Consider the following 11,251-nt stretch of genomic DNA (forward strand, 5'->3'; position numbering starts at 1 on the left):
TCCTGAGAGAGCAGATGTTCTCCTCTGGCTTCCAGTAGCTCAACAAAAAGGCATAGAATAAATGGAGATAAAGTTTGTCCTTCCCACAGCCCAGCTGTGGTAGTATGGAGCTCTGCATGAGCTGATTTTTTTTCTTCTAAACAAATACCTGTGTGTTTTCTCTAGTTCCTTTATAGGTTTTGCAGCCAATACATTGCAACCGCAGCTGTATTATTTTGGGGATCTGTGCCAGTGCATATAAAGCTATATAAGATACCTAAGATCATCTTTGGATCCTCTTCAGAAAGGCCATAAAAAAGGCTATAGGGTTGGGGATGAGTCCAGAGTAGCTACACCTTCAGGCTAATAATTCATGAAATGACAAGAGACATTATGTTCTCAGATACTACACAGATTGAGAGCAACTCTACTGAATCTGAGCTCTTTCTATACCGATGCAAAAAATAAGAACAGAATTTACCTTCAAACCTGAACCTTAATAACAATTTCATTTTTTCTGGAACAAAAGAAAAAAAGCTTTTAGATAGGCAAATGTATCAGTAATAGTACCAACAAGAGTTATACATTTGACTTTTGAAGTGTCTATAGCACAGAATGCAGCAGTTAGAAATGCTGCCATTGGTTTTACAAATAGTATAAACACGTGTATGCCATCCCTTATGACTGAAAAGCTGGGCATCAATAAATGGAGGGGGTGATACTTGTAAAAATAGTATGTTCTGCTGATGTCTAGTATAGAGCATTTCAGCTATATGACACTATTTGTAAGTACTGTCTAGAGGTGCTTAGGTACCAGAATCACCCAGCAAACTTGCTGAACATCCAAACTGAACTTAGTGACTTGTTTGTAAATACACATAAAGCTGTTCCTGTTGTACTCCTGCTTTCTTTCCGTGTGTGGGCACTGTGTAAGGAGGGAGAATCCCTGCTTCACAAGTTTGAAGGATAGTTTGGTGCAATGCTTTTGCTTTTCATGGCATTTTTGAGATTGGCTGTGTTTTCTGGCACAAAAGGAGCGGCTCAGATCAAAGAAGTAAGTAAGGAGCTTCTGCATCTACAGTATATGCAGTTTGGGGAGGGTTCTTCAGACCTGGCAATTATTAAAATTCACACAGAACTGGTCTGTACAGCTACATCCCTGGTCAGGCACTGGTACCTGCTTGGTGTCTGTCCAGAAAATAATATATGCTGTTAGAATCCCCCAAAGGGCACCCTCTGCAAGTGCCAAAACTGAATCTGATACGCAAGAAAGATTAGTGTAATTGCTACAAAACAGCCCTGCTGCTCTGAACCAGCACACAAATCCGGAAAGAACCCAAAACGGATTTACTTAGCCCCATCTTCAAGTAAAGCAGCAGCTCTATCTCTCCCCGTGCAGGGGGAGGTGGGCTTTGCCCGTCTCCAAGTCCGTCTGAGGGAGGCCAGCAGACCCTGAGGGGAGCGCCCGCCTGTCCGGCAGCGTGCGGAGCCCCGGGGCTGCGGGCCCGCGGCGCTCCGGGGCGGGCGGCAGCCGGCAGAGGGCAGCAGGGCCCCGGGCTGGCCCCGGCCCGGTCCCGTCTGGCCCTGTGCCCGTCCCGTCCCGTTCCCCGCCGTCCCGTCCCGGCCCTGTGCCCGTCCCGTCTGGCCCCGTGCCCGTCCCGTCCGGCCCTGTGCCCGTCCCGTCCCGTCCGGCCCCGTGCCCGTCCCGTCCCGTCTGGCCCTCTGCCCGTCCCGTCCGGCCCCGTGCCCGTCCCGTCCGGCCCTGTGCCCGTCCCGTCCGGCCCTGTGCCCGTCCCGTCCGGCCCTGTGCCCGTCCCGTCCCGTCCCCCGCCGTCCCGTCCGGCCCCGTGCCCGTCCCGTCCGGCCCCGTGCCCGTCCCGTCCGGCCCCGTGCCCTTCCCGTCCGGCCCTGTGCCCGTCCCGTCCGGCCCTGTGCCCGTCCCGTCTGGCCCTGTGCCCTTCCCGTCCCGTCCGGCCCCGTGCCCGTCCCGTCCGGCCCCGTGCCGGACTCGCCTCGCTCGCAGTCCCCCCGCTCCCGCTGGGTTCGCTCCCCGGGCCGTGCTTTGGCGTTTCTCGGGGCCGCACGGCGGCACCGGGCGCGGAGGGGACACCTCGGGAGGATGCACCGCGTCCTTAAAGGCTTTTTTACCGCGTCCTCAGCGGCACATTTTCTCTGCCTGCTTCTTTGTTGAGGCAGCTGGATGAAGCAAAATGTTCTTTCTCATGCGTTCTCTGCATGAGCCAGTTTTTTTAAGCAGTCCGGACAACCTGCATTAAGCATTTTTGAATAACGTTTGGAGTTGGATGATATTTTGCAATATGGACGACAAAAAAATCCAGAGCAGTCATACATAACAGTAGGACTCAACGTGATTGATTTTACTCAATTGTCTAGTTTAACCATGCAGCAGTTTTGAAAAAAATCCCTCCCAGATACCTAAATCTAGACTCGCATTATTTCCCCAGCTTTCAGAATCTTTTACAACAGCAATGTTGAACAACTATTTGATTCTGCAAGCCTTGCAGACATGCTTAGCAATCTGAATAAATACTGCATCCAGCAGCACTGCTTACAGTGCATACCTTTCTAGATACACATTTTTCTTTAATCAAAACCCAAACCAGAACAAGATAAATATTTTTCCTCTGGTTGTTTTCAATTATTTATTTTTTACAAGACCTTTTTTTAGGTAGTGTTCCAAGTATTTCTGTCATTTTTAGTATATGCTGGTTTCTAAAGAAGATTGATAGTTAAATAAATACTTTTGCCAGATGAAGAACATGGGAGTAGTTTTGGGTTTTCCATTAAAGCTAATGGGATTTTTGCACGAACATTAGCTAAGAAAGAGAAAGAAACTAGAGAGAAACAAATCCTGCCAGAATGTATCTAACTTGCTATCAGGCAGCATTTGAAACACCCTGATTTTGCTCAATGCCTTGTATTCTTCATTGTTTTTCAGAACATTACCAAATTTAAATCCCAAGGTGTTTTCAGTATTTTCAGAACTGCTAAGTTTTCTGTTTAGAAATCCCTTTTCATGTCCACTAACCTTCAGCCTCTATTTCTAGGTTGGATTTCAATAAATTAATTCTATACATTATAAACAGATTCCTAATCAAAGTACAGATGAACTAGTAATAGTTGAACTGGTAATAGTGCATGTCAAGGGATTGCCAAGTTTTGCCTAAAACAACCATTATAGTTTGCAATACAAAACAGATAGATCTCAAACTTTTATTCCTTACTTCCTTGAATGATTTTATGTCATGCAAAATGGCATGCAATGATATCTGTGATGACTGATTTGCCTGTAACTATACCCTAGATGACTGAACAACTAGATGAACAGAGGAGAGAGCTATGTCACTGAAGCAGAACTTCTCTCTGCTACATCCTCCATCAAGAACTAGCATAAAATCTCACAAGATGGTGAGAGGTTTTAAGCCTCCCTTAGATGTCTAGAGTGTCATACCTCTACAGGTAACACTTTACCATCTAATTGGCATGGGGAAAGAAATGGAAAGTCACAGCTGTCCAAAGGGAGAAGATGTAAACTCCATTGAATAATGACAATACTAAAACAACCCCTCTGCCCCCTCAAAGATTTCAGGGTTTCATGAAAACAATAAAAAAAGGGAAACAGTATAGTTCAAAGGACGTATTTTAGTGCTATTAAGTTACACCCAAGAAGAAGTCATTACCTTGGCATATGGATACTGAGAACTGGAAAAAAGAAGAGCTGTTCTTTGTGAGAAGATCAATGCCACAGATCTCAGATAATGCATATTGTCAATCTCCACCTGCACAGAAGCAGCAGCAACAATTCTGCAGTGTAGCTACAAACATATGAAGAATCTCCTTTTATCTTATAAATTTGGGAATAACCTGTTATCCAACCAATTTTAGGGAATCACCTGAAATCATTGTTGTGCAAGTTCATTAAAAAAATCAGTTTAGTCTAGTACTACAAGTTTAGTATTTTGTGGCTTCTACTTCTCTGGTCAAAATAGCACAAAGACAGGAAATACAAATATTTTTCTCCAATTGCTAAGAGGAAACTATATCCTTTTCACAATGTAGTTCTTAATTTTACTAAAACTGAGATGCATACACCACAGCTGGAAACTAATAGCATTTCATTGTTTCCACAGCCCAGTGTAGTTTATCTGCAAAACAATCATATCAGTGTGTCAATGTGCCCTGCACTGGCTCACAGGGCTGCACACAGCTCTGCAGACCTGCTCTGTGTTGCAACTGCTTCCTCCAAGTGAGCTCTACCTGCCCCATGGGTAAGGCTTCAGGCTCTCAGACTTCACATAATCTAGAATTTTACAGCTGGGGTGTACTATGAATACTTTGAATTGGTCAGGGCTCAGACTTTGTATTTTCTGAAAAATCCTACCAGTTTGAAATCTTAATTTGTCCCAATTTAGAATAAAAACTGTTAAAACATTTCCTAGGAAATAGAAATTCCGCTAACAATGTTATTTGGGAAACAGATCCACAGCATTTTCAAAAAGCAACAATTTCTTCCAAGAGCAGTGGAGCCCCGAATACCAGGAGGTCCTTGTATTCCTGGGTCCCTGAGACAAGGAAGAGGCTGTCACACGGGAGTAGATCTGACTGAATGGAAAACTGGCAGCTGACCTGCCTTGCAGATGACTATCAAAAGTTATCTGTATTCTATTATAAGGCTCACTGAGATAATCTTTCATGAAATGTTTCACTCTCAGTGAACCAGCAACTCCTGACAGAAAACATGCCAACAGAATAGTGTTTCCAAGAGATGCATTCACAGCTGGATGATACAATGATAAGAATATCTCAGACTTGGCTAGACTAGCTGGTCAGCATTAGTTCAGTGCTACAAGTCAGCCTCCTGAAATAATAATGATCTTTGAGTCACCTTCTGTTCTCCTAATTGCTGACTGCAGTCGTTCAGTAATGCCGCATGAGCATTAGAAGCACAGCACAGAATCCTTGCTAATGGTTTCATACTTGGTTAGAGAGAATCTCCTGGACAGATACTTTTGCAGTCTACTTTGAAGTTTTTAGTTAAATACAGATCACAGGCTGCCCAGAAATTCTCCTGATCAAAGCACCTTGACAAGGAGTCTTGTCTTTTTCCTCCGGGTCCTTATAACATGGTAATGGGAAAAGCATGCAAATGATGATGAAGATTTCTCTTGAGTAGCTGTAGAGCTAAGTTTTGGAAGACTTTACTGTGTTCCCATGTTCTTCACACAGAAGATGTGCTAAGAGAAGTTGTGCTTGAGGTACATCACATCACTGTACATTCAGGCTATCAAAAATTGTGGAGCAGGGTCCCTAGCTGGACATAAATAATGTGTTTTAAATCAATGTCAGCAAGTCCAAGAGACACCTAACTTGTCCACTTTAGCTGCTGTATTTCCTTCCATATACTGTTTCTAATGGCCAGAGGACAACCTCAAATCTAACCATTGTTGCTTTTTTCATTACAGAAGTAGTAGAAACTATCATTTGCTAGTAATACTCTTGCAGCTTTTCCCATTATAAAGTCTGGTTTGAGTTTTTTAATACTTTTGTCAGTTTTTAAGTGTTTGGATCAATACATACTCAGGGATTTGCAAAAAATGTGACAGAAATTAATTTAAATCAGCAGCCTTGATTCTGGAATTTCCCAGCTCATGAAAGTTTTATTTTACAGCCTTAATAAAAGCTTTGGTTTTGTACATACTTATATGTTAAATATTCGGTATAAAATAAATTGTGGCAGGTTACCACCTGTCAAAACTCCATGGCCCCTGCAAAAGTAAACATATGTAATTATGGTGTAGGTCATACTAAAATGTACCAGCTACTCTTGGAACATCAGAGAACCTGAAGGGAAAATGGTGGTTAAAGAAAATATTTTTAAAAGCTAGTAAGAGTGAAAAATGAGGAAAATGTCCTGGATTTTCTACAGTGTATGGTAAAGTACCCACAGCTATAAATGGTGTCATGCAGAAAATCAAGGCAGAAAAAAAACCCCAAACCCTACAAAATCAGGAATTGGCAGAGTGCAACACTGGATTTATTATCTTTGAAAGTCCAAATCACAAAACAAAGTTTTTCTAAACAAAAAATATTTGGCTTTGTACAATGTGTAGAGGTACAGTAGACTGTATATGTAGAAGATTTTGTCTTATGTTATAAAGAACAACAGACAAAGCAATCTAACATTCACTTCCAAAATTTCTGTGCCAGGACATCTCAGTTTGGAAGTAGGACAAGACGGTCCTGTTTGTATTTTACTTTAGTTGACAGATTCTGTTAAGATTAGTTTTCTTGAAACTTTAAAAAAAAACCCAAACTGAAACCAACTGGTTTTGGAATTATATACTTAACATTTTGAAAATTTTTCAGCAATGCTCCTTCTAATCAATTTATGTCTAACAGTTAGAAACAATTATTATGTCAAACACTAGGCAAAAATGAAGAAATTAAATGTAACTTATATGAAATCTGATGTTTCTATTTGTTTTTTTAGACAAACATACATTCATTAAATGTATAAAATGTTAAAAATGGGGACTTGAACCTGGAATTGAAAATGAAATATTCTTGAGTGTTGTCTATATTTTACTAATGCTGAAAAATATCACCAGACAGTCTTGAGGCTGCCAAAGAGAACAAATAAGAAGATAGCTAGATAATCTTTATGCACACAACTTTTAACAGTGTAACTTTTAAAAAGACAGAGTTCAGAGCTACAAGAAAGATAAGAATGCATCTTGGTGCCTTTTGCTTTCAGGGTGAAAATGTGAAGAAAACTTCAGTTGTAATAATTACTAAGACAAATTTTTTTCTTTATTTTATTTTATGACAATTTCTAATTTTCCCGGCCAACAATGGGAGAAACAGCACAGGAGTGATACTATGGAGTGCTTATAGGTTTCCAGTTTTTATCTTCATTCGTCCAAGAACAGTGGAGACAAACATCCACAAACTCTTTTGCGTAGAGGAAAGCTTTTTCAGACATGCCCAAAGGAAAGGGCATAGCTGTGAATGATTTCTGCACAGATAGGCAGCATTGACAATTTAGATCTGTGCATTTCCATATGCAGCCTTGAAGTTTTAAGAACAGGGGAGTTATTCTTGCAAAAAGGACTAAATTAAGACTGTTTAAGCTACTAAATACTGTAGACTTGATCCTCATTTACCTTGTGTGAAGGTGCTCTACTACAAATGTAAATCAGGTGCTTTGTGTTTTCCCAGCAATTATAAAAGCTCTTGAAACAAACATCCTACATGAGCTTCTCTTTGTGCCTTTCTATAAATAAGGATTTACTTTTCTCCTTGAGAAAGGAAGCACACTCTTGCTGTATAAGACAAGCAAATTAGCTTTCATGGTTCCTAGGGCAGAAATCTGCACAGTAACACATGAGGCTCTTCTCAATAATGCTCCAGTGTCTGGTGGTCTCTCAAATACCCTTTGTAAACAGTTTACATTGATCTTTGCTCCAAGCTGTGAGACGTTTTGGGATCTTTTTTCAGTATGGCTATTTGCCCACCATCAAGACTTTATTTTGGTAATCCCAAAAATAGGCTAGGATCAATTACAAAGACTTTTCCTCAACAATGTAGTTCTAAAATAAATTTAAAGCCTAAGATTTTGGCAAAAAATGACATTAACAGTCAAACTGGAAATCTTTCAAACACTGATTGATCAAGACCCAGCTGAGTTTATTCTACTCAAGATAGATTTTCATTAGATAGTCCAAGAAGAGTGTTTGTTTTGGCCTCTGTTTCTAGAAATAATATTAACCTGGCAAAAAAAAAGTTGTTTCCATAAAGAAAAAGGCTGTTGAGCAGGCTAAATATCTGTGTCTTTCTTCTCATATACTACATTAGTTTCTCTTACATCCCGTATTTGTATTTTCAGGAGCTTGCAGTAGTTTCAGGGCTGTGGTTAAATCACCCATCTAGATCTCTTTGGTATTTATCTGGCCAGAGTTTGTGAGAAGGTCACAGTCCAATGCAAGTATGTTCAGAACACATCTGAGACTTAAAGAAGTGTTCTCTCTCCATCATTCATCCACAAAGATTTTATTCCTAGACAGTTAAAGTGCAGAGTTCCAGGCATTCAGGCACAGTCACATTACTAATGGGACCCAAATATTTTTTACAATCTGAGGCAACACTTAGCTCTTTTGACATTTTTAGGTTGTTTTAAATGTCACTAGTAACATGGTTACAAATATCCAGTGGCAGACTTGAAAAACCAGCTCAGGTCTTCCACAGGACCTTGTTTAGGTCCTTCACTTTCATTTCCCTTGCTTTATTACCAGTTTTATATGCTTTAGGGAAAGCATGTAAGCTTCCTTTAAAAAGAAAGAATGTGAGACCCACAGTTACTAGAGGAAAAGAAGCTCATAAGAGAGATTAAACCTACGGAAATTTTCATTTTTATTTGAAAAGGATTATACTTTTCATTTCATATTATCCTTGCAGAGGAAAAGTGGTATATTGTGTTGTCAAGCCTACCTTCACTTCATGAGACAAGAACATATTGGCAAAATTATCGATGCTGAAGACTTTCTTCTGGAGTGTGTTCACATAAATGGGATGTTCCTTTTGTATACATGCATCATGAGACATGGAATTCTTTCTGCATGGAAAAGGAAAACCTGAAAACAGAAGAAAATTGTGATTAAAGATGCTGCATTGATCTCTTTTACAACAGTTTTCCACCAAGGTAAAGTTTGCTTTACAGTCTTCAAAAGAAACAAATCAAGTGCATACTATGTATGTGACAATACTGACTGCTTAACAAAACCAGCACATGCCAGCTGCTGAATTTACTTGGAATGCATATTTATATGTACCAGGTTCACTTGCAGTGTATGTTTTTCAACTTTTCTCTTTATCCAGATAGCAACTGAAGCTCAAGTTGAGCCTGTGAAGATTTAAGAAAATACTTGCTTCCACATGCTTTCCTTCTCTGCTGTAAACTGGGCATCATCTTTGACTCAGATCTTCCCAGGTCAGCTGTGTCTAGAGATAGCTGATTTTCTTTCAGCACCTCTAAAATAGGTGCTCTCTTTCCATACATCAAATCTTGAAGCAAGGCTTTCATTTCATATCTTTATCCATGGTTTTCTGATGTGGTCTTTCCTTTCTCATTTATTCTTTCTTGCTCTGAAAATTATTTTCTAATAAATTTATATTCTAATAAGTATTCTAACAGTATTTTTATTGTATCATTTTGTCTCTGCATTCCTTAGCTGGCACTGGCTACCCACTTCTATCAAACACAAACTTCTGATCTATTTCAAGTTTCTCCATAGACTCTCCACATTCCACACCACCTCTCTTTCATTATAGACTCATAAACCCTCACCTTTTCTTTGCCCATTTATTAAAATTTAGGACAGCCTTCACATTTTATTTTTCACATCTGAAACTTCTAAAAAGTCTCTGCAAAATGTTTTTTTAAATCCAGGATAATGCAATACACATACTTGCCATTCTACGACAGTTACCTGTACTTAGAAAAGTTTATGTCAGCTGTGGATAATCTAAATGCTACTGCAAAGGATTTTCATTTGAAAATGAGCAAAAGTTCTATTGAAGAGTGAAATGTGAGGAGTACACAATTTTAATCATGTTCAGAAGTAATATGAGAAATGAAGACTAATGCTACTGTGACAAAAAGGGAGCAGAATCAGAAAACAAAACATGAATAAGAAGCACAGTGCATAAACACTAATCGTGGTGGACTGAACATGAGTACAGGACAACAGGACTGCTTTGCTGAAGTACAGCCATAAACTGCCCCTTGTCCAAGAAGTTCTGGACAAAACTGTTTAAGAGCTTGAAGTTATTAGTTAAGTCTGTTTGAGAAAGTAATCTCCTTACTTTCAGAGAAACATTATCAGCAAAAGGTTTTTTATGCTTATTGTATTTTTGGAGCAGAAGGAACAGTTTCTTCAAAACCAAGCTATATTGTTTGAAATACTTTCTTCAACAATTTTACCCCAGAGTCACATCCTTCCTTAATATGTCCCGCAATAAACTCTTCAAATTGCCACCACGGACATAGCTAGTACATAGGAACCCTATGCTCCTCAGGAACATGAAAGACCAGTAAAGCGTGTGATTCTGGCTGGAATACCTAAGATGTTGAATGATTTTAACTTCTGCTGCTGGGGCAAAGCTTGTTTTTAACTTATTCTCACAGAAAGCTCTGTTGTGGTCAGCAGATGGCTGTATCATTGTGCAAGAGTACTATATTTTGTTGACAAATGGGCACTCAAGCTATCATGAGGGAAATATGACAGTATTTAATATATTAGTTATAACCATAATCTAAAAATAAAACAACTGTATATTGCAATAGTGTAGAAACATGAGTTATTCAATGAAAGAGGAAGTGAGAATTCAGTGCCTTCTCCTAAAATTAAAAAAAGAAAAGCTACCAGAGGAAGCACAGTGCTATTGCAAAGTTCCTCTTTTAAACATTATTGATTCTATAAAATTCAAAAGGAGCTCATATTCAGTTTGTATTCTATAAAAAAACTGTGTTTCCAACTTCATCTGGAAAACACAGATTACTAGTTCTATCCCAGTAAACCTTTCATTGTCTTGTGCTCTTGTGAATCAAGTAATACAATTGGCCACAGCTGGGTTATTGTAATTTCTTTGCACAGCGGAAGGAGAGTCTCACCTTGACTCTTGCTTGACTCATAGACATTTGGTTACAGACCAGCACTATAGGCCATGGAAAGATGAAGAAGAAAAGACAGAAAGTTCAAGGTCTCCAAATTCTTAATAGTAATATTCAGAGCTCATCTCTATGTTACCTGAACAGGGTAAATACCACCTTTCAGAAAATCTATAATTTCATGGGGGCAATTTTTTATGAACAACGTGGAAACAAACAAATTCCCTGGCTATCTTATTCATCAACAGCCATGTAAAGCTGAGACCACTGATGTGGTGTGTTAAGCTCTTGCACACAGCTTTTCTCTCAGGATTCATCACACAAGATTGTGGTAGGGTGGAAACTAAAGAGTATTTGGTTAAAGATTGTCCTGTATCTGTCACAAATCTAACATAATCTGAGTTGGCCAAGACAGGTCAAAGCTGTCATAGTATGACAAAACTCCTAGCCTTGAATTTTTGCATCACATGTACTTTTTCTGTAGACTCAACTTTCACTTCTATGATGCCACAGTCTGGCTCACTGGGACCTACCAGGCAGGATTGACTGTGTAGCCAAATTCCAGCTGTGAATTTCTTATGCATG

The 11,251-nt window shown here is 39.7% G+C and overlaps 1 protein-coding gene across 5 annotated transcripts in view; it reads right to left on the reverse strand.

Annotated features, from left to right (window-relative positions):
* LOC111924121 (uncharacterized) overlaps positions 1-11,251 on the reverse strand; it is a 36,590-nt gene that overhangs the window by 19,019 nt on the left and 6,320 nt on the right. Inside the window, exons 4-5 of one of the 5 annotated variants that reach the window (XR_015278936.1) lie at positions 8,488-8,630; positions 2,331-5,311 (exon numbers count right to left, since the gene is read on the reverse strand). The gene's annotated coding sequence lies outside the window, so the exon portion shown is untranslated. Of the gene's footprint in view, positions 1-2,330; positions 5,766-8,487; positions 8,631-11,251 lie in introns of those variants that run through there. The other 4 variants (XR_015278925.1, XR_015278930.1, XR_015278933.1 and 1 more) reach the window with 4 other exon arrangements.

This window comes from Cyanistes caeruleus, chromosome 1 (assembly GCF_971803275.1).
Source record: "Cyanistes caeruleus chromosome 1, bCyaCae1.hap1.1, whole genome shotgun sequence".
In the NCBI taxonomy this organism is placed as follows: Eukaryota; Metazoa; Chordata; class Aves; order Passeriformes; family Paridae; genus Cyanistes; species Cyanistes caeruleus.